Source organism: Lemur catta, chromosome 1 (genome assembly GCF_020740605.2).
Source record: "Lemur catta isolate mLemCat1 chromosome 1, mLemCat1.pri, whole genome shotgun sequence".
Taxonomy (NCBI): domain Eukaryota; kingdom Metazoa; phylum Chordata; class Mammalia; order Primates; family Lemuridae; genus Lemur; species Lemur catta.
Genome location: NC_059128.1, coordinates 34,910,709 through 34,937,681, shown reverse-complemented (window position 1 = coordinate 34,937,681; position 26,973 = coordinate 34,910,709). Strand labels below are relative to the sequence as shown.

Sequence of the window (26,973 nt, the reverse complement as noted above, 5' to 3'; positions counted from 1 at the left end):
AATTTATAAAGTTTTATTTTTTGCCATAATCACCCAATATTATATTATAATCAATCCTCATGCCATGAAATACTGATTTAAAAACAGAATTTCAATCATTGTGTAATATTTCATCAAATAGTTATAACACAATTTATTTAACCATTACATTATAATTGGATATCAAGATTTCCAGTTTTCCCTTTCATAAATAAAGTTACAACAAATACCCTTATACTTATATCAGATTGTCTAAGCAGAGATTTTTAGAAGTAAAATTAGTAGGTAAAATATAAAAACATCTTTAAGGCTGTTGCCAAATTGCTTCCCAGAAAAGATATACCAAATTATACTCTAACCAGCTGTGTATGAGAGTATCTTACAAGTTCTTAACAATTTCTCTCTTAAGTCTTTCCTATGTGTTTGAAAGAAAAAAGGCAATTTCACCTGAAACAAAAGTAGAATTGTATGTTATAATGAGGCAGAAGCTGGAGTGCTTTAACCTTAGTGGAGTTAGTCTACTACCACTACTCCCTAGTTTGTTGATCACTGATGGATCACTATTAATCAATCTATAATAAACCTCTAATGCATGAATGGGGATAATGGGGATGATTCTACCTACCTTAAGTGCCTGAAGGTAGTGAACTAAACAAAGCTCCTTCTTGAGGTCTCTTATTGCTCTAAGATAAATTATTTTATCAATTATCCATAAAATCCTCTATCAGGAGTAATACAGTATCAGCTATGTTTAATACTAATTGATAAGTAAAAATGATCCCTCTACTTTTTTAGGACAAAGGAATACATGCATTAATGACATTTTGGTAGGCATTCGAGGTACCACAGACATTTTTCAAAATGGCTCTTTCTTTTGATACAATTATGCTATGCACTGTTAATTAATCTCTCCTCATGAATCCAACTGAATTGATATTAAGGATGTGAAAATCAGTGGAAGGAGTCAGGCAAGTGACATTTGCACATAAAACATTTTTCCTTCCTGGGAATGAGGAACTCTACTAGAATTCTTCACAGAAATTTAATTTTCGTTCATTTTATGAGAAGAAAAGAAAGCTCATCTTTATTTAAAAAAAAAAAAAAAAGTATAACCAGGCAGTTATGCGAAGCAATGGGGAGCCACTGTATGGATGTCAATCTGACAATCTCTGGAGGTGTCAAAACCTCCAAAGAATTAACCCAGGAACAATGTAATGAAACAAAACCAAACAAATTAACTTCCATTATTTAAAAGCAAAAGGTCATATTTAGCAACAGAACACTCCTATAACCAGTGAAAGATTATACATTAAAATTCATTGGTTTTACTTTATAGACAAATTTCCTGTGAATATGCTTCATATAGTAAGACCTATGTTTTTGTTTCAAAAATATAGGGAACCAGTTCTACCAGGGTCATCATGATCTCAGCTTTGCAATAAAGTAAGTAGTGAAAAGGAACAAACAGCAATTGTTAACATTTTTTTTACTTGTTAAATTCATGCAAATGTCTTGGGCCACTAAGTTTCCAAAGGTAGGGCTCTGAGGAATGTTAGAGTTTCCACTGTGTTCTGCTCTTAATCTCATGTCTGCACTGTTTCAAATGTGCAGATATTTGAGCAAATAATAATACTTTTCCATACATGTGAAAATAATATCTAAAATTAGAAATATATTTTTAAATATATTTGACTAATTACCCAGAAAAGCAAAAACAATATTTTTCCTACTGGCCATGATTTTTTTTTTTTTTTGACTAGCTAAGACTTATTAAGCACTTTTTATATGTCAGACATCCATCAAAGCAGTTTACATTTTGTAACTCATTTAATCTTTATAACAACCCTATTGGGGTAAGAACACTTTTTATCCCCATATAACAGAAAAGGAAATTCAGTGTTCAGAAACACTTGGCACATGATAGTCCTGTGAGAAATATTTGTTAATTGAATTAATAAAAGTCAGAAAGCGCTTGTCCCTATAAATAATGTCATAAATAGGGGAGAACTTCCAAGATCAACCCACAAAACTTAATCCATTCATATCTTCTTTTTGTTATTTTTAACACTATTTCATTTTACCCTAATAATCATTATAACATTGTTTTTACAGAGAAAGCTGTTCTAAATTCTAGCCTGTGGCACTATTCAACAGTTTATTTATTGAGCAGCTACTTTCTAAAGCAATATGAGCACCAAGGGAAGGTATCAATCTAAGGAGGTACATTTCCTACCACGTGGGAACTTCTATCCCTCCCCCATCCCAGAAGGCGGGGCTGGAACGGCAATCAGTCCTTCCAGACATCAGCACTCATTCTGTTTCTACGTCAGAGGCTCCTATACCCTTCCAACAGAACCCCAGAGTTCTCTAACCTGCTACAGAATTTGAGGAAACATCATCACCTCCCAGATCACATTTTTAAATTAAGTTAATAGAATTTTCTCAAGTCTTCACTTTCCTTTGGCACCTCTTACTTCTTGTATGGTGACAAGTGCTACCAGAAGACAAAATGAATTAACTAGTAGTATTTTAACATTAACAGAACAATGGAGCAGCAGTCAATACTGCTTAGCTCAACAGCCTGGAGTTATTTTTTTGGTCATGATCTTTTTAAAGTTACCCATAACAAGTGATGTTCCCAGCTACTTTAAAAGAATGAACCACCCTAATACACTGTGAAAGGGAATTAATTGATACAATTGCTTTGGAAAATTACCTGGCTGTATTGATAAAAGATGGACATATACCCAAAGACCCAACAATTACAACTCTAGGTAAATATGCAACAGATATGTTTATATATATATGCACACATGTGCACACACACATGCAACACGAATTGTAGAAAGTAAAGATAATGGTAGTCATAAAAGGACACAGAGTAGTAAATGGAGCAAAGAATATGTGGGTTGATTATATTTTTTACATTATATCTAATTCTAAAATGAATTTGCGATCTGATTGTTTAAAAGAATGTATATATAGATTCTCAGATATGTGTTTATATATTCTTATATACTTACATGCATATATTCTCATATATGTATATAAATTCACATGTGTATATATACATATATATGCATATGGGTGTGTGCATATAGATTAAAAAATCAAGTGTATACAAAATAACAGCTAGAAAGTCATCTTAAAAATATTGAGAAATTAACTAGAAGAAAAACTGAGATAAAACAAAATACCAACATTTGAGCAACTGATATCACACTGAAACATTTTTTCACAACTCTAACACTCATACAGATTATAGATATAGTGTGTCTGTGTATACATGTATACACACATACATATCAGTGTGTGTCTATGTAAAATGACTATGTACCATAAAATCAGAAATCTTTCAAAGAGCACAAAGAAATCTTTCCCTGACTCCCCCAACATGGTGACATTTATCACAGTGGATCAACATGTTTTTATTTAGTAAACCCTATGATGTTATTACTTGTAGTTGAAATAGGATAGCAATATTTGAGCTTTCTGGTAAATTAAACTCTTTAAGTAAAGTTTGCCTCTGGAATTTAGCTCTGGAGGACTAGTGTAACAGACAAAAGACTATAGTTATTTAAACATTTTATGCACAAGTATGCTTTTGAGAATTTTCTATGGCAGCAATTCATGCATAAATAAAATATAAGAAACAACATAGAGAATATAATAAATATAAGCAACATTTAATCTGTACAGTAAATATAATTTTAAATGTTAATAAAATCAAAACGTAAACCTGAGACTGAAAGAAGGTATCTGTAATACATATCCTATTAATATAAAGGAGTCATATCCTCTCTTTCTGTCTGTATATGTATATATACACACACATATATCTATACTATAAATCAACAGGAAAAAGGCAAATGAAAAATTAAAAGGCACAAGACTTGAACAGTTCACAAGGAGATTATCTAAATGATCAATAAGACTTTAAAAGGTCTGGAAAAGTTTTTATCTCTCCTTCATTTCTGAAGATATTCTTGGTTGGTCAGTGTTTTTTCTTTCAGCACTCTGAATACATCATCCGACTCTGTCCTGACCTGCAAAATTTCTGCTAAGAATTTCCTAATGGCATTACAGGGTTCCAATGCATGTGAGGAACTCTTTTTCTTGCTGCTTTCAAAACCCTATTTTTGTCTTTGTTTTTTACTGTATATATTTAAGGTGTACAACATGGCTTTTTATTTCAAAAAATTTAAGAGATCTAAGTGTTTTTTGTTACGTGGATGAATTGTATTGTGCTAAAGTCAGGACTTTCAGTGTATCCATCACCAAAATAGTGTACATTGTACCCAACAGATAGGTTTTTATCCCTTACCCTCCTCCCACCCTTCCCCTACTCTCCCCATTTCTTAGTTTTCAATGTCCATTATGCCACTTTATGATCATATATATTCCTCCCCTTTAGCTCCCACTTATAAGTGAGAACATGTGGTATTTATTTTTCTATTCCCGAGATAATTCATCTAGGATAATGGTACCCAGTTCTATTCAAGTTGCTACAAAATATATTCCATTCCTTTTTATGGCTGAATAGTACTCCTTAGTATATATTAGGTTATTAAATATGAACTGTCCAATTTTGAATAAAAAGTTTATATATCTCAAACAAGAAGCAGTACAATTAGTCAAAGTACGTGCCTAAACTATCCACTCAGTTTTGCCATCTTAACAGCAGCTTGTTTTTGCCAGCAGCAAAGAAGCCTAGAGAGCCAGTGGCCATGAAATTGAGAAAGGCATTTTCCACAGCTTGTTGAGAATTGAGTATTTTTCCTTGCAAGAAGTGATCCAAAGCCTGGAGGAAGTGGTAGTCAGTTGGTGCAAGGTCTGGTGAATACGGTGGATGATGGAGAGTTTCCAAGTCCAGCCTCTGTAGTATGAGCAGCATTGTTTGTGTGACATGTAGTCAAGCATTGTCTTGCAAGAGGATTGGCCTGTCTCTAGAGACCATCTTGGCTGCTTAATCACAAGCATCCTCATCATTTCATCCACTTGGTTGCAGTAGACATCTGCTGTAATTGATTGACCAGGTTTCATGAAGCTGTAGTAGATAACATTGGTGCTGGACCACCAAACAGACACCATTAGCTTTTTTTGATGAATATTCGGTTTTGGACTGTGTTTCGGCACTTCATCTTTATACAACCATTGTGCTGAACACTTGCGATTGTCAAAAAGAATCCATTTTCATCACACATAACAATATGGCATAGAAATGGTTCGCCTTTATGTTGTGACAGCAGAGAAAGGCAAGCTTTGAGATGATTTCTCTTCTGACGTTCATTTAATTCATGCAGAACCCATCTCTCCAGCTTCTTTACCTTGCTGATTTGTTTCAAATGGCCCCATAATTGTTGGAATAGTAACATCAAACCTTCCTGCTTATTCACCCATAGTTGAGATGGATTCACTTCCACTACAGCTTTCAGCTCATCATTATCCACCTTGGTCTCAGGTTGCCCATGTGGCTCATTTTCAAGATTAAAATCACCAGAATGGAATGTCTTAAAATATTGACATACTATTTATTCATCAGCCACATCTTTCCCAAACACTTCATTGATATTTTGAGCTGTCTGCACTGCATTGGTTCCACGATGGAACTCACATTCAAAAACAACACAAATTTTTGGCATCCATAGTTTCACAAAAATTGCTCTAAAAATTTTTTTGAAAGATAATCACTAGCTAAACCATGAATTTGAAAGAATAAGGATATACCTTCACAATAAAAATAAGAGATATCAAAGTGAAATGTCAGAGATATCAACTGTCAAACTTGTACTTTAGGAAATCGACATTTCATACTTTATAACCTAAGCCATATCACATTTTCTTTATCTACTCATCAATTGATGGACACTTAGATTCATTTCATATCTTCGCAATTGTGAATTGTGCTACAATAAATATTTGGCTGCAGATGTCTTTTTGATAAAATGACTTCTTTTCCTTTGAGTAGATACCCATAGTGGAATTGCTGGATTGAATTGTAGGTCTACTTTTAGTTCTTTGAGGAATCTCTTACACTCCCACCAACAGTGTATAAGTGTTCCCTTTCTGCCACATCCATGCTAATACCTATTGTCTTTTGACTTGATAATAATGGTCATTCTGACAGGGGTAAGGTGGTATCTGACAGGGGTAAGGTGGTATCTTATTGTAGTTTTAATTTGCATTTCCCTGAGGATTAGTGATATTGAGCATTTTTCCATATGTTCATTGGCCATTTATCCATCTTCTTTTGAGAAAAATCTGTTCATGTCTTTTACCCCATTTTGATGGAGTTAGTTGTTATTTTCGTGCTGATTTGAGTTCTTTGTAGATTCCGGATTTTAGCCCTTTGTTGGATATATAGTTTGGGAATATTTTCTGCCATTCTGCAGGTTGTCTATTTACTGTTGATTATTTCCTTTGCTGTGCAGAAAATTTTTAGTTTAATTAAGTCCCATTTATTTATTTTTGTTATTGCTGTGTTTGCTTTTGAGGTCTTACTCACTCACTAGACAAGTGTGTGAAATGGTCTTAAAAAGATATGTACAAGAATTTTATAACACCTTTGTACATAGCAGCCAAAAATTAAAACTGACCCTAATGTCTATGAGCCATCGAATGAATAAATAACTTTGGTATGTTTACACAATTAAATACTGTACACATGCTATATGATTCCACTTATATGAAGCTCAGTATCAAACAGTAGTTACAGGAAACAACTCAAATGCTTACCAAATGATGAATGTATAAACAAAATATAGTAAATCCAAACAGAATATTATTCAGACATAACAAGGACTGAAGGATACACTTCACAACATGGATGAACCCTGAAAACATATAAGTGAAAGAAGCCAATCACAAAAGACCACACATTATATGATTTCACTTATACGAAAAGTCCAGAATAAGTGAATCTATAAAATCAGAAGATATAATAGTGGTTGTCAAGGACTCAGGGGAGGTAACGGAAAGTCACTGCTAATTGAATGGGATTTCTTTTGGGGGTGATGAAAAAGTTCTGGAATTAGATAGTTGGATGCTAGCTCAACCTTGTGAATATACTAAAAACCACTGAATTGTACATTTTCAAATGGTGAACTTTATGATATGTGAATTATATCTCAATCTTTAAAATAGTAGTTGTCTCAGGAATAGGAGAAGTCATAGCTTGGACAAGGCATGGGTGAGGCTTTGGGGTTCATAAGAAGGTTTCTTATCTTGATCCTAGTAGCTGTTACATATTATATGCATATGTAAAAATTTGTTCATTTGTTTACCTATGATTTTCATACTTTATGTATGTGTACCTTTCTATGATAAACTACTATATTAAAAAATCATTACTGTCACTTTTTCCAAAAAAAAAAATCATTACTGTCACTTTTTCCAACGACTACAAGTATTGCCATTAGGCAAATTTGGTTAAACTTAAGTTGCAGCATCTATAGAACAGAATATCCTAAGAGCCGTAAGTATCTAATTTCATTCCATAACTACACGGTCCTGGTGTAGAATGTCTATTATAGGTGGAACATGTATAGTAGGTTGCATTAAAAAATGGCTCCAAACAGTTTTTGCATGTAGGTTACTTGCCTATCTCACCAGGAAGACAAAACAAAGGATTAGTCAGTTAAAATTACAGGGAAATGCTAGTATGTTGCAACAAGAAGCCAGCTTCAGGGGAAATAATAGGCAGCAGCTCAAAGGTGGGTACAAAAAAGGCATGTTTGGGGAACAGTAAGCTGTTCTACACAGGCAAAGTGAAAACTAGGCCATTTTACAATTATGTAATCAATTTCATGATTGTGCAACCTTTATCTTCAATTCGTGTGGTAGAAGCAGCTTCCCTTAATTGATACATCATAATAAATTTCTATCACTAAATGTAGGGTCTACTATCTTAATTAAGTTTCTATCAGTGCTGTTGATAAGACCTGCAAACAGAACAATGAACACTGCTAGTTATTTGTTTCCTTAGTAATATATATGCTGCCATAGTGACTAAAATGATATAATGTTTTAGGGCCAAAAATTAGAAAACTTTTCTTATTTGCATGAGCCTGTTTAGTAGCACAGGGGAAATATATTTTTTTAAGTTTAAAAAATGCCTTTAAAACTCATGAGTATTCTACAACATTTTAGACAGCAAATTATCATCTTTTTGAAAGAGCATATTGTGTTGACATTATTAAGATGGGCTTTGGGGAAATAGGCCCTCACTTAAATTTTAGTTTATGTGTTATTTACATTGATACTTGTCACCGATGTCTTTAGAGCTGAGAACCCAGACATGGCAGTAACAATATTTATCCAAACATCAAATTTGTCACAATATTCATCATCCAGAAAATAGCCATCAATACCAGAGTAAGTAAAAATATCCATGAGCAGAAAAAGACTGTCACAGAGCATGCAGGATTTACATGTAAAAGAGGCCATCAAGCATCACTGAAAGCCTCAAGGAATCCTATGAGAGTCCCAAATCCTGCAAACATGATCTAGTTTCTGCACATGGCAGATCAAAGACAGCAGACTGATAGAAATGTTGCTGGAGGTGAGTGTGCTGACTGTGAGGAAAAATAACAGATGACAGCCTGATGCCAAAGAAATATTCAAAAAGCTAAAACATAATAATGACCATATGGAATACAATACCATTTACATTGGCTCCAAAGAAAATTAAACACTTAGTTATAAATCTAACAAAACTTGGACAGGACCTGTATCATGATAATTACAAAATACTAATGAAAGAAACCAAAGGACACCTAAATTAATGGAGAAATATACTATATCAATAAATTAGAAGACCCTACATTGTAAATTTGTAAATTCTCCCTAAATTTATCTGTAAATTTAATGCAGTTATTAAAATCCCAGAAAAGTTTTTTTGTAGACATACATAAGTTTATTCTAAAATTTGTATGTTAAGGCATAAGACCTAGAAGAAGACCATTGAAAAAGAAACAAAGTAGAAAGAATCACTCTACCCAATGTTATGACATACAATTTAGCTATAGTAATCAAGACAGCAGTGGTGTGGTATTGGCAGAGGGATAGACATATAGATCAACGGAACAGAATAGAAAACTTAGAAATAGACTCACAAACATCTTTAACTGATTTTTTTTACAATGGTACAAAAGCAATTCAGTGGAGGAGAGATGGTCTTTCAACAAATAATGCTGGAGAAATTGGACAGAATTTACAAAAAAAAAAGCCAAACCTCGACCTAAACCTCATACCTTATAGAAAAATTAACTCAAAATGCATCAGGGACTTGAGTAGAAAAATGTAAAACCAAAAAACTTTTAGGAAAAGACATAGGAGAAAATAACCAGGACCTAGTAGGCCCAGACAGAGTTCTTAAACTTGACAACAAAAGCACAATCCATAAAAGAGAAAAATGATAAACTGCACATCTTCAAAATGAAAAACATTTGCTCTGCAAAAGACCCTGAGAAGAGAATGAAAAGACAAACTACAGACTGGGAAAAAAATACTTGCAAACCAAATACCCAACAAGGGATTAGTATTTAAAATATATAAGAACTCTCAAAACTCAACATTTTAAAAAAATTATTAAGAAAATTGGCAAAAGAACAAATGTTTCACTGAAAAGAATATGTACATGAAAAATAAGCATGTGAAAATATGTCCAAAATCATTACCCATTAGAGAAATACAAATTAAACACAAAATGTGGTATCACTGCTCACTTAAAATTTTAAAAAAATTAGTGATAATTCCAAATGATGATGATGATGATGATGATGATGATGTAGAGAAACTGGGTCTCTCATATATTGTTGATGGTTACACAATGGTACAGCCACTCTGCAAAAGATTTTGAGAGTTTCTTCCAAAAATAAATGTGTGCTTATCATATGAACCAGCAATTGCATTCTTGGGCATTTATCCCAGAGAAATGAAAATTCATATTATACAAAAACCTGCACATAAATGTTTACAGCAGCTCTATTTTTAATAGCCTCAAACTGGAAACAACACGAACTCCCTTCCATTGGTGAATGGCTGAATAAATAGTGGTACATCTACGCCATGGAATACTTCCCAGCATTACAAAGAAACTAACTACTGATATGGGCATCAACTTAGATGGATCTCAAGGGAATTATACTATATGAAAAAAGCCAAACTCAAACGTGTACATGATTTTGTATATATAGCATTTTTGAAATGACAAAATTAAAGAGATAGAGAACAGATTAGTGGCCACCAGGACTTCGAAGGAGGGTGGGAGGTACCTGCGGCTGTAAGAGGGAAGCACAAGGATCCTTATGATGGGAATGTTCTGCATCTTGACTGTGCTGTGAGTCACATGAAACTATGCTGGGGATGGGGAGAGGGTAAATGTAAAACTGTCGAATCTGAATATCTGAATGAGGTTAAAGACTTGTATCAATGTCAAATTTCTGGTTATGATGTTGTACTAGTTACACAAGATGTAAGTTACCACGGGGGAAGCTGGGTGAATGGTATATAGACTCTCTCCATGTTACTTTTACAACTACATGTGAATCTACAATTATCAAAATAAAAAGTTTTTAACAGTTTTGCATCCAAGACATTCTGAGGGAGAGATAAATAGCCCTCCAAACCACCAGAGCCCCTGGAACATCATCAACAAATAGCAGGGCATTACATTTGGTGCCATCAACAAGCTTGCATGAGATCTTCCTCTGCATAAAGTCAAAAACCCTTGAGAAAGCCCCTGAGTAGGAAACCTGTCTGTATGCCCTGGATTTACATGCACCAGCTTGTAAGAACTATTAGTTGAATCTTACCAGGGCCAACTGCGGGTTGTCCCTCTGTTCCAGGGAAGACAGACTGCCAAAGCCCTGACCTTAGCCATTAACCTCTAACACAACGTCAAGCACTTTAGCCCAAAACACTTCTCTGAGAAATCAACTTACACCTCTGCAAATTGCAACAGAGCTCTCTATAAAATATTCCAGTTTCATCTTCTTAAATGCCCAGAACACTTTCAAACTGTATTGAATATTTCATTTAGAAAAAGAGTTTGGCCCTTGGTGATGTTTATACCTAAACAAAGTATTTATACTATTATTTTCCCTTTAATTAACCCTTTATTTATATTAGGTTTGAAAATTTTATGTAATCTAGCAAATTGAGGAAGAAGTATTAAAGAAAGAAAAAAAAAACTCCTTCTCTAAGTTCACAGAAGTTTTCAAAGAACTCTGAAACAATTCTATCATTATTTGATGTTTCATTTGCTCATTGATTGATTCATTTATTCATTCATTCATTGGTCACCTTTGAAAGACGAAGTATGCTATGGATAAAGACCATTTATATTCAGATACTACCTTCAGAAGCTTCCAGTTTATTGGTCGAGTCAGATATTATAGCAAATAAATAACTATACTATTTTATTAATGAGGTTAAGAGCAATCTTCCAAGAAAGCCCAAAGACCTGAGTGACTTAAAAGACATCATTTCTGGGATGGTCAGCAGCCTTATATGTACTCCTGAAATTACAGTACCTAGTATTAATATTTTAGTGGAGTAACAGAGCAAATTTCCTCCTCCCAAGGTTTCAACACAGCTCAGTAGGGATTCCAAGGTTGTTTTCTTACATAGAATTGGTTCAGACATTGAAAGAAACAGAAAATGACACCAACAATTTAATCTTGACAAAAACTGTACGATGCAGATACTATTATCTTTATTTTACAAAGGTTAATAACAGATCCATGGTCTGGGTCAATTTAAAGTCCTCTTGCTCTTTCTATAACACAGCATTGCTTCTGGATACAGAGACAATTAACAGAAATGTATCCCAGGTCAACTTGTAACGGCTGGAGGTGTACTTGACTACAGAACCTTGGTCTAATTCAGAATGCCGCCCAACATGGCTCTCAAAACTCCTCCTGGCCCTTTTGGAAACACTTCCTGAAAGATCCTCAGATTGGGACCCTGACTCCTTTTGTGGAGCTCATCCTACTCAACAACACTCTCATCAGTTTATAGCGGTATGACCACCTGTCACTCACCCCAAAACTTTCCTAGTCTTTTGATATTTCTGCTACTCAACTGATGTTTGATTTTATCCTACTCACTGCCATAATAAATGTAATCATTTTTTATACTTAGCTTACCCTTTCCAAAAGGGTATGTCACACAATTCTGTTGAATTGTTTCACTTTAAAATGAAGAATATAATCTTAAAATTGGCCCTCATCAATACTTAGAATCATTACTATATTTCCCTGACATTTGCACAGTCCCACTTGTCAATATAACTATATACAGTTTCCCCTATTTTCAATCTTCCCACCCTGAGTCCACCTGCTAAAGCCCAGTTGGTCATTTTCTCTAATTTTTTATTTAAAAACATTGGCAGCTGGATTTCTTTCAGCTTGATGATCTGCCTTGCAGCAGACCAATCTTTTCACTCAGAGCAACTATAAAGCTTGATAAAAGGCAAAAACAAAGAGAAAACCAAAAAGGCACATGCAAACATCAGATAGAAAAACATCCAGGATTTGAGAAGAAAAATTCATCAAGTTGAGCCCAAAATTCTATTTCATTTTTTTCCTATGGAATATATTTTTATAAGTGATGTAGACTGAGTCTGAGATGCTGAGCAAAAATTTCAGTGGTTCACAGCTACCAAGACAACCAATACTTAACACCAAGATCTTGAAGAGAAGGAAAGCATAGAGACATGAGGGAGAGTCTGGACTGCTTTTCCCCCAAAGGCATTCACTGATTCTTAAGCACCACAGGCCAAAAGCTAGTAACACGAAGCAGAGTTTATGGAAATCTTACTGTTCTGAGAAGATACAATTTGGAGTTCAGGGCCTACAAACATAGAGGGCTGTTAGTAAACAAAGTTTCAGTTGGGATTCCTAAAATATTAAGAGCAAACTGGAATAGTTCAGTACTTCAAGAAACTTTTAAAAAGTTTCAAATCACTTCATTCTCTGATTACGTTAAATTGACCTACTCTTACTTTAACTGTCTTCCAAAAGGCAAAGAAAAATCTCTCTGGAGGAAGTTAACATCATCCAGTGTCACTATGATTTTTCATATCCAGCATTTAATAAGAAGTTACCAGGCAAACCAAGACAAGACCAAGAGAAAAAATAGGCAATACAAACACATCCATAGCTGATTCACATATTGAGCTTTTCAGATATTGCTTATCAATAGTCTGTATATTTCCAGATAGAAAGGTCTCTCTCTCTCTCCCTCTCTCTCTCCCTCCCTTCTCTCCTTCCTTCCTTATTCCCCCTCCCCCACCCCATCTCCATCTATTGTTGCCCTGGCTAGAGTGCCCTGGTGTCAGCCTAGCTCACAGCAACCTCAAACTGCTGGGCTCAAGCGATCCTCCTGCCTCAGCTTCCCGAGTAGCTGGGACTGCAAGCAAGCACCACCATACCCAGCTAACTTTTTCTATTCTTAGTAAAGATGAGGTCTCACTCTTGCTCAGGCTGGTCTTGAACTCCTGACCTCAAGCAATCCTCCCACCTCAGCCTCCCAAAGTGCTACTATTACAGGCTCATGAAACAGAGCACCCAGCCCAAAGTGGTTTTTGGATTCAATGCCAGAAAAAAATAAGTAATTCTAAACAAAGTATGCTCCTTTTAATAGATAAAAATATTTCTTTTTTTAATTCATCTGCCAAGAAAATTGAAAGTTCAATATAACCAAGTTCAGTAACAATGACACGCAGGTGGCTGGACACTTCTATTATGTTTAATCCCTTACCTATATGTGTATGTCTAAATGTCTATGTATGTGTGTTTTACTGTCTTATTTCATATTGATTTTAACTTTATAAGAAGCCTATAATTTGGGGTGAAAGTCAATACAAATATGAAGAAATATAAGAAAAGGTTTTATTTGGTGTATGATTTTAAGAGGTTATCCTTAAAATTATAATGACCAAACTGCCTTTCTCTGATATAGGATTTAGAACTATGGGATTAAACAAACACATGTCTAAGTTCACAAGGATATTTCAAGGTGATTGAAATATTATCCTAATTAATAAATACACAATATTCTTATATATACTTTAAGAAAAATATGTAATATCATTTGAGACGCTTTTCTCAAGATTCTTTTTAAAAGGCCATGAATAAAAGTGCAAGCCTTAGTCAATCTGAAAGTTTAGTACAAATTGTCAAGGCATAATCCATGACTTGACACTGACATTCAGATGGTTTATTAGAAAGAACAAGTCATAACATTAAGATTTGAGTTTCTCTATCAGCTCTTTTGATCTCCTACAAAATACCTTAAAAATAAAGTTTGAAGAAAGAAAAATTAGACAAGTGTTTTTTTTTTACTTGTTTATTTTGTCTTATTTTTGCTGCATTTGAATCTTTATGACAGCCCTCAAAAAGCCAAATAAATGAAAGTCTTCCTCTGTAGATTTATAGGAAGACTTACTTACAAGTTCTTTTAAAAAAATAAAGATAAATTTAATATCAAGAATATTAGCTCTAGAGTTCCACCAAATTTAGATTACAGAACCAGGCCTTTTTGTTATATATATATTTCTACATATGTAAGAACCTTGATGGCAGGACCATTATTAATATATTCATTCAGTGCTTTCTTATAATGGTACTGTATGGTTGTTCACTTGACCAAGACCCCATGACTCTCGGAATTCTGTTTATTAAAATAATAAGTTTTTAAGAGAACTTAAGTTCCTAAGGGAATTTAAGAAAATAAAATTTGTATATATTTTGAAATGTTCCATACTAAGTTCCTCTACAAATGAAAGCAGCTTTTCCTAAGCCCAATACCAGTAGAAGTATATTTTTTCAATCTTGGAAAACCCTAGTATTAATCTAATATTCAACCCAAGTTACGCAGCATAAGCTCACTAAAATTCCAAGTTTCATTGTTCCTGGTTGTAATTACACCAATTCAGTTCAGTAAAATTACATACCTCTTGTCAATTAATAAAACAGAACCAAGAATTTTCATAATCATAGCTATTACTTGGCTTCAGAGTACTTGCAAAATCGTAAAGATCACATTACTTGTAACGTGTTCATAAGGATTCAGAGATTTCAGTACACCCCAAAACAGTGTGTTTAGGAAAAGTAAACTGCATCACCATTCTCTATGGAGGTGAGATCAATCCTCCTCTATGTTAAGGAAGAAAACCAAAGAATCTCCGCTTTTACTCAAATGCTAGCACTGACATAAGTGATGTAGGACAAAGAGCACGAACTTTGGAGTCCAAATTCTAAAAACCAGAATCAAACTTTGACTCTCCCATTTATTAGCTGTATAATCTTGGGTAATATATTTATTTATCTGAATCTCCTCTTTATTTTTAAAATGGGGACTATAATGCCTACCACAGAGAATGTTTGTGATCATTGCATGAACTGAGGAATATATAACACCAAGAAGTGCTTAAAGATGGGCACATTCAGTAAATGTGTGTTCCCTTACTTTCTGACTCTTGGTCTCTTCAAGGTGCCCCAAGCCTGGAGGCCAAGTACCTCTTAGTGTAACCATAAAACAGTACTAGCAGGTCAAAAAAGGAAGAATTTATTTGCTCAATCCTGCTAGACTGTGAGTTCTGTGTGGCAGGGACTGTCTCATATTTACCATTGTCATTCCAGGGACTGGAGCAATGTTTTGAATGCAAGCAGGGGCTTAATGGACATTTACTACTAAATACTGGAATGGGGAAGAAGATCTTTAAAGTAAATATCAACCCATGCATCAATATCTACCTAAATATTTGTGAATTCTTGGCTAAACTTCCTGCCAGGCCTCAGCGTACAGCAGAAGAGAATTTCACCTCCTTTTAAGAATTTTTCATTTTTCTCTAATCATATAATATTTTATTACATAGTTAATAAGCCATTGTTAAACCAAAATTTTTCTAACAGAAAATCTAAATGATAATGAAGTATTACCACTAACAGTAAAAGTGATCTGAAGTTTGAAGTTTTGGGTTTGTTTGCTTCCTTGTCATATGGAAGAATGGCATTCAACTGTGCTGAGAATGGTTCAATAAATGAACTACTTTTAATCATACTGTGTTCTGTGATGTAGTGAATTATGTGAATCTGTAAAAACATGCTAAAACTATGGAACAATTGATTTTACTGCTTTACAAAGCACTCCAAAGCCAAGCAATAACTACCAGATTAAATGGGCAAAGTCTCTTTGAAAGTACCAGCATTTTAAATTGTGAAATTAGACAAGAGGGATCTTAACTGAAAGAGCTGGGTGTAACTCGGTGGTGGGGCTGGTTGTTTCCCAGTGACTGATTTCCCTTGAGAGGGGGCTGCTTCCCCTTAACTTCTCACTGATTGTCAAGATGAAGTTTGACAAAAGTGTTATAATATTAAACTATTAATTTAAACTTTGTCTCCTGACTTTTCCTGGGTGCTAAAAGGAAACTACTATTTCTCACTAACTCTTCCCAAATATGCATTTAAATTTTTATTGTAGAAATCTTGGCAAATATCATGAAAGTGTGTATATGTGTGTGTGTGTGTGTGTGTATAAACAAAATATATGCATATTCTGAGACTAAGTTTGATTGGTCCTTCAACCTACAAGTTGGATGGGAAACAAGTTGACTAGAAGCCAAGATTGCTTATTGCTGATATAGTATTTTACCCACTATATCCCATCTGTACTGCCTCTGATTTGTACTCACACTGTGCAATTCTTCAATCTTCAATTGGTTTCTAGGAATGGAACTGCTAACCCTACACTGGAAGAACTATGTCCAAGATCCCTAACTTCGCATGAGTCTACCACGCCTCATCTAAGCAACCCGAACACATTTTCAGATGGCCTCTGCTGAATGGTTTACTCTGAGATTATGACAATGCAATTCCAGTCAAAATCTAATTAAATTTATTTGGGCACGTATGATGATGATGAGTGGGAAGGGTAGAAAAAGTTTATTTTGTAGAATAAATATATGAAAAACAGGAATAATTACGGTGTGATAAGGAGATACTTGTCTACCAGATTTTGATATTCAACGAGGGGCAGAGTGGCTAAGGACATTGTCTCTGCAAAGCAGACCTGGTCTAAGTCCAAGTTTCCCTATGTGTGATCTAAGGCAAGTCATCTAATCTCTTACAGCCTAGTTTCTGTATCAGCAAATGGAAATATTAATATTTATATGTTAGAAAGAGTAAAAATTAAACATGCTAAGATCATTGGTCTTTTACATTCACAAAGATTAAAAGGAGATTAATACCTAGTATTGTAAATGTTATTCTGAAAAAAGGAGTGAAAACTTACATTGGTTGTAACTTATTTGACCTTTTAAAAGAAATAAACTATAAAAATAATGTAAACTATAAAATGTTCATACCCTTTGATCTGGAAAACTCTATTCTCAGTGTTTTTCTTAATGTAGTCATTAGACATCTTAAATATTCAATAATAGGAGAATGATATTTTATAATATATCTTTAAAATAGAATATAAATATTTATATATTATATATTTATAACACAAATTGTTCACAAAATCACACAGAATAAATATGGCATGATGTACTATTGTAAGTGGCAGGATTATGGGTGATTTATCATATTTTCTTCATTTCCTAGCTCTTATTTCTAATTTTATATAACAGTCATGCATTTCTATTAAATAAGCATTTTTAAAAACAAAATTGCTACGTGAATACACTTCTAACATTTATTCATCCTTGAGAGAAGTGATGATAGAGTATATAAAGCTATACTCTGGTCATGAATCTATTCTCTGACACTTGCCCTACTGACTCCCTTGTGTCATCTGTGTCATCACAGTACCTACCAATTAAGTCTGCAGATAATGCCTTCAAAGGCAGCAGACCCACATATTTGTTTAGCAAATTCTAAAAGAAAAACCAAAAAAGTGCTGATTTGTTTTAGTTTAATCAGATTTGGGTATCAATATGTCCCTGTAGCAATTTACATGCTGTTATCAGTTTTAGAGTAAGATTTTTAACCAACATGAATGTTCAGTTGAAATTATCTATAGCAGATAGAATGCACAGGCCATGTACAATTAATTAATAACAATTAATTATTTATTAGTAGTTAATCAATTAATTAGGTCTTCACTTTTTCTTCTTTCTATTGTTTTCCATCTTCAGACCAGCTACTTGACTCTTAGCACATAGGTAATTTGAGTTTTATTATAAAATATGTGAAAAATTTTAGTTTCCAACCAGCTTTTATGTCCAAATTCTATTGTTTTTTCTATCACTTGCTTTGAACTTACATCCTCACAACCTAAATTATATTCATCCCCCTTTTTTTAATCTTACATAGCTCCCTATATTATATTTCAAGGATCATCACAATTTGGAATCATATGTTTGTCTCTCATTATGGTTTTCCCCCACTAGACTCTGAGCAACTTAAGAGCAGGGGTTGTGTTTATTTTTATTTACAACTCTAGCAATGACCACAAGACCCTACAGTACCATGTTTCCCTTTATATGGATGCAAATTTTAAAGGATGGCTATTTCTCTATTTATAAGTTGTACCATAATGTAGATCCTTTTATAATTGACATCTTCTATCTCTCAGAGATGTTGCAGCAGAAATTAGGGAAGTGAAGACTTCCTCAAGAAAGTTTAGGGCATAAAGAAATGAGGAAGGATGCTAATGCAAGAAAGGAAGAGAATGTCTGAAGGTTTCAAAAGAGGTCAAGATTAATGTGAAGCAAAACTGAGAGAAAACCATCAGCTTGCACAGCCATGGGGCCCTCTCTTTGATTCCAGAACCACGCCCAGGAGGGCCATGGAGCAGCACCGAGGCAACTGGCCATGAACAACTAACTAGAAGAATCTCTTTCTTACATAACAGTTTTCCTTTTCTTTTAATCTATTCATTATTTTTCTACACCCTCTTGCTGCCTTCTGCTGTGCCAGACAGGAATGCCCATGGTTATTTGGCACTACTAGTGAAGGAGCTAAAAGTGGATTTTCAACACTTTATAGAATATAAATGAATACAAAATCAAAAGCAATCATCCTGAGCCAAAAGACAGGCATCTTTTAGTCATTATCATAAAAACTCAAGAAAGAGATGGGCGAGTAGGTGGAGAGGAAAAAGCCATAAAGCCCTGGAAGAAAAAAACACACACATACACACAGTCAAATAATAACAACCATAACAATGGAAATCACAGAAATGGAAGCATCTTTAAAAAAAAAAGTTTAGTTTATAAAATCTAAATTTGCATAATCCTACCTTTACCTAAAAATTGCAAAAGTTATAGGAAGCACTATGATCTTATTCAAAAATAGGTGTTTTAATAGTCATTACTGCAGATTTACTGTAGTGGGAGTGTGAAAACAGATCAAGGTAGTTCAGAGCAAAATAACAGGTCAGATACAAACACCTACTCATACTATAACAGAGTGTGCAGCATGTAGATTCATTCATTATTTAATTTTTCTGCAGTCTAAAATATATGTATGTATACATGTATATGTATAGAAATACTTTATTCATCCAAATTACTCTATAATTGATCTTCTATTTTCATCTATGTTTAAAGAAAATAGCACTCACTGAATACCAAGCAAAGACTAAGATTTAAAATGGTACCAGGCATGATGTAGTTCTTGTAGTTTATGACTAGTAAAAGAAGAAATGTATTGTAATCACAATGGACTAAATTATCTGCTACTTATTATTGCCTACCTTGTGCACACACTATGTGGGCACTCTTCCTCCTCCAGCCAACTAAATAAGGCAGATGGTGATGTCTCCATTGTAGATTTGAACATCAAAGTATGGAACCTGATCCTCAAGGTCTAGATGAAGCCAGGGTACTTAAGGCCTTCGTAGCCCCATGTGGACAACTCTATCCTCTCATTTCTGGACTATGGCTCCTAGATGACCCTTTGGCCCTTCCTCAGGGGCTAGTGGCAGAGTGATAAGAAAATGAAATACAAACTAGCCCACACTATTGCACTAAAGTAATTTCAATATGGTACAAACATGTACTTAATATTATTTCTACAGAAAGGTTTAAGTAATTCAAGATTTAACTTCTACAATGCCTCACTATCATTACTAGAGAAAACCAATAATACTGCATAATATTTGACATAGAAAAAGTTTACCAATAATTATATTAGCTAAAAATAATATAAAGCTTACGTTGGAGCACTCTTAAACTATGCTAAAAGCCATAACAAACTAACATCTACACTTGACTGTTCCAAATTACTATTACAAAAAATATTAAAGTTCTCATCTGCTTGTATGTTTCTAATAAGCCTTTGAGTAGTATTTTATTTAACTTCTGATGCATGAAAGGAAAAATAAATCTGAGGTTTCAGATAAAATCTACCTTCTCAGGTAAGGTATATAGGTCAGCTAGAAAAGAAAACTGTCAATAATAACTCCGAATTCTCACTTTATAATATTTCGGTAAGTAGCAACTATGAAACATATGAGGATATGATAATAGTTATCTTACCATTTTTAGGTACAGATAGAAAAATCACAGTTTTCAGATATTTGGGGTATAATACTTTCACATATTAATATGTGGAAAATAGTTTCTCATAATGATATACCAGTCATAGTGTCTCTTGCTCAACTGGCAGGTAACTTACAGACCGCAGGAAAAATATTCCAGATGTCCCAGGCTGGCCTGGTTTAGCCCCATCAGACGTTCTTATCCTCATAAATTTGTTAAGCTAGTATGTGTGACAGTACTCTTCTTAATCACCTTGGAAAAGCCAGTTAGTTTCATTTGTAAAAGTACAGTACTTAACCATACTAATAAAAAGTAGTTGGGAAGTAATTGTTCAGTTATTACAGAATTTTATTCCGTAATTATTTTTATATAAAATCTCTTAAATACATACATCTGAATTGTAAATGAGGTACAATATATTATAGTACTCCAAATCATTCAGACACAAAATCTTAGCATCAGGAGCATAGTTCATTCAGTACTATGCTCTACCTGTGTGCCTGAATCCTTTACTGGCAGGGGCTGAATTTCCCGCTGAAACAGATCACTCCATTTTTAAAGGCATCAAATACTCCAAGTTACCTGTCATACCACTCCCTAAGTCTTCTCTTAGCCAAACTAAATATTCCTATTTCCTTTAACTATCCATCATATAACAAGATTTCTAGAACTTGATACCATCATGCTTACCTTCCGGTAACTATGTTGCCATTTGATGACATTTCTTTTAAAATATCCAGTGTAAGCTGAACATACTATTTTATCTATGATCTGATTAATACGGACTGTAGTGGGATAATAATTACCCCTTTTGATTCAAACACAAGAGTACTTTTAACGCATCTTAAGACCAATCCAGCTTTATTTTATTATACTCACAGGGATATATGTGCATGGCATATTTAACACCGCACATTTGTCTTGTGGAGATCCTCTTGGAAGACTAGCACCTTCACTCTCAGTTTCAACTATAGTTATAAGAACCTCTTGAACTATTATGTTACTGAACCAAGAAAATGATGCCATGTTTGAAAAATCATCCCTGTTTTTCACAAATAGGGATTTAAAGAAATATTTAAACATGCTTTCCCATATATATATACATATATGTGTGTGTGTGTGTGTGTGTGTGTAAAATTGACAAAAGGAAGTTACTTTAACTTGTAGGAAAAAAATATATTGCCTACTGTCTTTGGATATGGAGTGTTTCTGCGATAGATTTGGTTAAAAAAAAATCCAAGACTTTAAAATACCCGAAATCTCAATTTGCTTAAACTCTAAAGGCATAATTCTACCTGAATTTTTTGTATAATTCTGCCAAAAAATTAGCATAATAGCATCTTCCTACTGATACTTTATGTTTATTATAAAACACATGAAACAAAAAATGAAGACCAAAGAGATTTTCCTACTTCTTTTTTTTTCAAGCTACATGTCAGAGAAAAAAGTAAGAGAGTGGAAAATAAAAAAGATAAGGTTTACGCTTCATTCTATAAAACAAGCTGGGAAAAAATTCAGTATGATGGGAAATATGTGGTCTATACAATGTTTTACAAGTTGTACATATTTTCACATGGTCCCAAAAGCTGAAAATAAAGTCCCCAGCCATTTACTTCCTTTGAATTATTTCCCAGTAAAGTCATTTCAAACTGCAGGATAGATTTTTCTGAGCTTTAACCATCATCCTTTCTATTTTTTTCCCATAATCTCCTCTCCCCCTTTTAAATCCTCACTCATTCCACCCATTTCTCTTTCTTTTATGTGCACAGAATGTTAGCAAGTAGCAAAGCCCAGAGGACGGATTTGGTTATTAAATTTAAAAAGAATCTAAAGCAACTGTAGTAACGAGTAGTCAATAAAATATTTTCAACTAAATAAAATTAATCTAGGCACTGTTCTATATTTTAAAAATTGCTCAAAGCCAACTTTCATGATAGAAATGCTACAATCTCCGTATCAGTGCAGATTTTCATGCCACAATTGTATTACAGAAAGCATTATTCACATGAGGCAAGTTAAGACTTACTAAATCACAGTGATTAATTTGCTTGTGGATTAAAGCTGAATTCAAAAATCTATAAAACAAAATATGTGGAAACGATAGAAGGAAATCTCAGTCATTGGGGCTAAGGTTTTCCTCTAATTAGCTGCAATGCATCATTAAATTCCATGGCACTAGCAACTGAAATAATATATAGCTGTTTTACAACCACCGAGAGAAGAGAAGCATTAAAATAAAGACATTTGGCTTCATACATTATATTTCTTTTTTTCTTCAGTAAATGCTCATTTTTAAATATTATAACAATCACTGTTAAAAAATACTTGAAAAAATCAATAAAATATGAAATATGAAAGATATAGTAAGACAAAATATTTGCCTCACTGAGGAGCAGGAAGTCTAATATAGAGGTCTCTAACATTAAATACTGGATAATTGTTAAAACTCAGATACTGCTTACTAAAGTTATGTCCAAAAGTACACCCATAATTCTAAGACTGTGAGTACAATTACAGAATTTATATGATTACTATCATCAATCTTTCATGTTATTTTTTTCTACCTGTTATATTTTAACAGGTTCAATTAACAGCTGTAATGAGAATAGATTATAAAGGTGAAAGCACAGGCCAGTCAGTTGGTTACTAGAATAACCTAGTTAGGAAATGATGGTGACTTGGACTAGGTTAAAGCACTGGAAGTGGTGAGACTGGAAGTAAAACCAAAAGGATTTGGTGGAGGCTTAAATATAGGCGTTTCTTTCCTAATCAACTGAAGGGTAGAGTGCCTATTAATTGCATCAGGGAATGTCTGCAGTCAGGTTTTTAGGAGATGATTAGGAGTTTGGTTTTGCACAACTTCACTGGACATGAGTAGGCAGTTGCATAGGAGAGAGTCTATAGCTCAGGGAACAGATCCAAGATGAGTATGCACATTTGGGTGGTGGTAGCATAAATTTTTAAAGTCATGAGATTGGATGATATCACTGAAGGAGAAAATATAGACAGAAAAGGGAAGAGGTACAAGAACTGAGCTCTCGAATACTCCCAAATTTAGGATATTATCTTGGTCAAACTGCATTCAAGAAATGTTCTACCAGTTTGCACACCTTCCAGAATTATACAACAGTGACAGTCACTACAGCCTTTGCTAAGATTGGGCATTATTTCTGTCCAGTTGGCATATTAAAAATGGTTTCTTGCTGTTTCCGTTTTTACTGTTTCAAGTGAAAATAAGCTTTTTTGTAAGTTTATTAATCATTTGCATTTTGTCTTCTTTAAATTACCTATGTCCTCAGCTGGTTTTTATACCCAAGCATTCTAATTCTTCTCTTTGATTTATAAAATCCTTTTACATATTAAGGTAATTAACCTTTCATTTGTGATGTTTGTTTTACAACTGCTTTGTCTCATTTTCATTTTCATAGTTTTTTGGTGTGAGAAGTTTAACATTTTTTACTCAAATCTATTTACCAGTTACCTTGTTATGTATTCCATTACTTTAATATAAATACAAAGATAAATAAATATATTCACATATTTTCTTCTAATAGTTTATGCTTTCATATATTTCACATTTAACTCTCAGTTCTTCTGATATTTCTGTTAGGCCATGAGGAAACACTTTTATAAATATTTTCTTAGATTTTTAGTTCATTTTATAATGATATTAAATACATATTAATTCCATCTCTGCAATTCATCCTTTAACTTATATGCAGTTACTATCTATAGTGAAGACTAGTTCTGAGATACCTATTCCCTCTCTGCTTTAGTTACTAATTCTTTTGTTTATACCTCAACTCTTTATTATTATATTTTAAAATTATATGTTATATATACTATTTATTGGTTAAACAACTGAATGCCTAACAGGCATATGACTCTTTTGCTTTGGTTGGTAGGTTTCTCTACTAAACTGGAGAGCTGAATGTCAATTTTTGTTTTCATCTTGTTCAGTATAGCATATGGTATGTAGTCTAAGAGGCACTTTTAAATTCAGCCTCACTGATGATGCAATTACTGGGAGTCCCTATACCCCTTTTCCAGGCCCAGAATTCGACATATATCTTTGCTTTCTTTTCTTTACTTACAATGCTGTCACCCTAGTTCTTATGCACCTGGGTGGAGTTTTTCTTAATTGGCTAGGAAAAACCAATATAGGCATGAAATATGTTTTATACATGTACAACAAAACTTTTATATTTGTCACAGTTATTTAAATCTTTTTCACCTATTAGTCAAAAACAACTCTAAAATGTTTCCACTCAGTTAAGAGGCACATCCATGATTTTTTCTTATCTAAAAGTTAATACATTTTAATACTTTTAAATTTCTCTTTGAAAAATATTTTCATTTGAATTAAATTTTTACTTCACCTTTAATATTAGCCTCCCCATATTCTTTCCTGATACTCCATTTTCTCCAGCTACTCTACTAATCAGAAGTACATTTCTGCAAATACAATGAACAAGCAAACCAAGGGGAAAAAGAAGGGCAGTAGAAAGTAGGGACCCATAAATTGTTCCCTGCACAGGGCATGTGCACTTCCAGACACACTCCATGCCAGTGTATTAGACCTCACTCTATCATGAGTCTGGCAGTTGAGTGTGTCCTCGAGGGGAGGCTTGAAGAGAATCTAGTCCACTCCATTCCTGAACCAGCCCAGTAACCAGGAATTTAGAGGACGGGGACTCAAAAATCGACCACATACTAGGTTTGTGGCATATGCTCTGGGTCAGGCTCTTTTCTTGTTGAGCCTAAGAATACTGATTTATAGAAATGCCCCCTGTATTTTTAGAGACAGATATGATTTCAGAAGTCAAGCAAGGCTTTGCCCTAAAGGAAAATGTAAACATGTTAGTTCGCATATCAAAAGCTGCCTCACCTAAGGAGGGCGTCTCAATGGTCAGTAGCAGCTGCTTTCCAAGGCAAAGCCGCAATCCAGGCCTATGGCTCTCACCTGTTTTGAAAGACAAAGCAGGTCTTGCCTAGAGCCATAGGTTACCAGAGCTGATCAACAAAGACAGGCCCTCAGAGATGAGAGCTGATCAAATAGATATGCTAAGAGCTGATCAAACAGACATGCTGCTGCCCAAGCCCAGCCCAGACGGAACCATGTGGTTAAAGTAAATAACATAAGGCACAGCTCATGTTGACTTCTGAAATCTCTGTTCTAACACACAATAACCAGAGCCACGATGTCTCTGTTTTTGCTAAAGTAATAGCTTCATCAAAAAACCTAGAAGTTTACCCTAAGAAGATTTTATGACTCATTGTTTACCTACGTAGAGTTAGTTGAATGATCTGTAGTAGCCTTTTAGAAGACTTTTGACCCTGAACCACACTATCTATTATTATGTAAATCCCATTACCCTTGGCAACTGAGAACCTGTATCTGCCCTATAAGTACCTGTGTGAAACTTCAGTCTGGGTTGAATTCTGCGGGAAGAGATGTAACCTTCTGAGTACCCTCCTTTGTCTATCTTCATAAATCTTTACTTTATAAACTATGTCTTTGGCTCTGTGTATTATTTTTATTTCTGTTTCCTACTATTTTTTCATCCTTTGTGACAACCCCTGCCTGAGGGACCCGAAACCCTTTGCGGGAAACGTAGCTAACTCCCCGCATTTTCTAATAGGTAAAGGACCATTATTCCATCATTTCACTGATGTTTTCTGTTAGGGACCATGTGACTCCATTTTCTGAAAAGAAAACCTTCTTAGTAATATAATGATTGACAAGGCAGGTAGTTGCCTCTGTAATCTCAATTTCACTTAATGTGGACTTCAAAAGGCACCCTGCATTTGATGACTTAAACTCTGTTACTCTCACCTTCACCCTGAGGATGATTCTGTTTCTTCTTTAAACACTCTCCCTATTAACCATATTGGCTCAAGCGTATTATTAATCAAATTTCCTAGAAATGCAGCTTGCTTTTTTTCATTCTGTGGTCACACAGCACTTTATATGGCCATTTAACTGGAAAATTTATACTGCATCTTGTAAAATATTGAAAGAGGAGCAAATCTCACCCCATTTCATGATTTTTCCACATAGCTACCCCCAAGTATCTCACCTATACTCCCTCTGAAGGCTTCTCTCCCTCAACTCTTACATTCCTTGTTCATTTCCTGTACCTTCCCTCAACCATCTGTTCCTAACCACACCTGCTCTAGTTTAAAACAAATTACTCACTGTTTCATGAAATTCCCTCAACTAAACATCTACTTTGCTCATTTGGATTTTCCCTTTGACAATGAAAGACTCTTGTTGAGCAGGTCTTACAGAAAAAAACAAAAGTCAACCTCATCAGGTTAAAAGAACAAAACAATTTGTAGGAAATGACAGGGAAGGTATTGTGTCATGTGATTATCATATGTCAAAAATCAGTACCTAAAAAGAATAGTCTCTGCTGATGCTTATAAAGTAAAAAAGCTCAAGATTAGTTTTCTCTGGAACTGTGCACAAGCTCTATTTGTCATCCCCTGTATTTGAT

General features: G+C 34.2%; 1 protein-coding gene across 2 annotated transcripts in view; it reads right to left on the bottom strand.

Annotated features, from left to right (window-relative positions):
• Positions 1-26,973, bottom strand: part of KCNH5 (potassium voltage-gated channel subfamily H member 5) — a 264,043-nt gene that overhangs the window by 68,675 nt on the left and 168,395 nt on the right. The window lies entirely within an intron of this gene.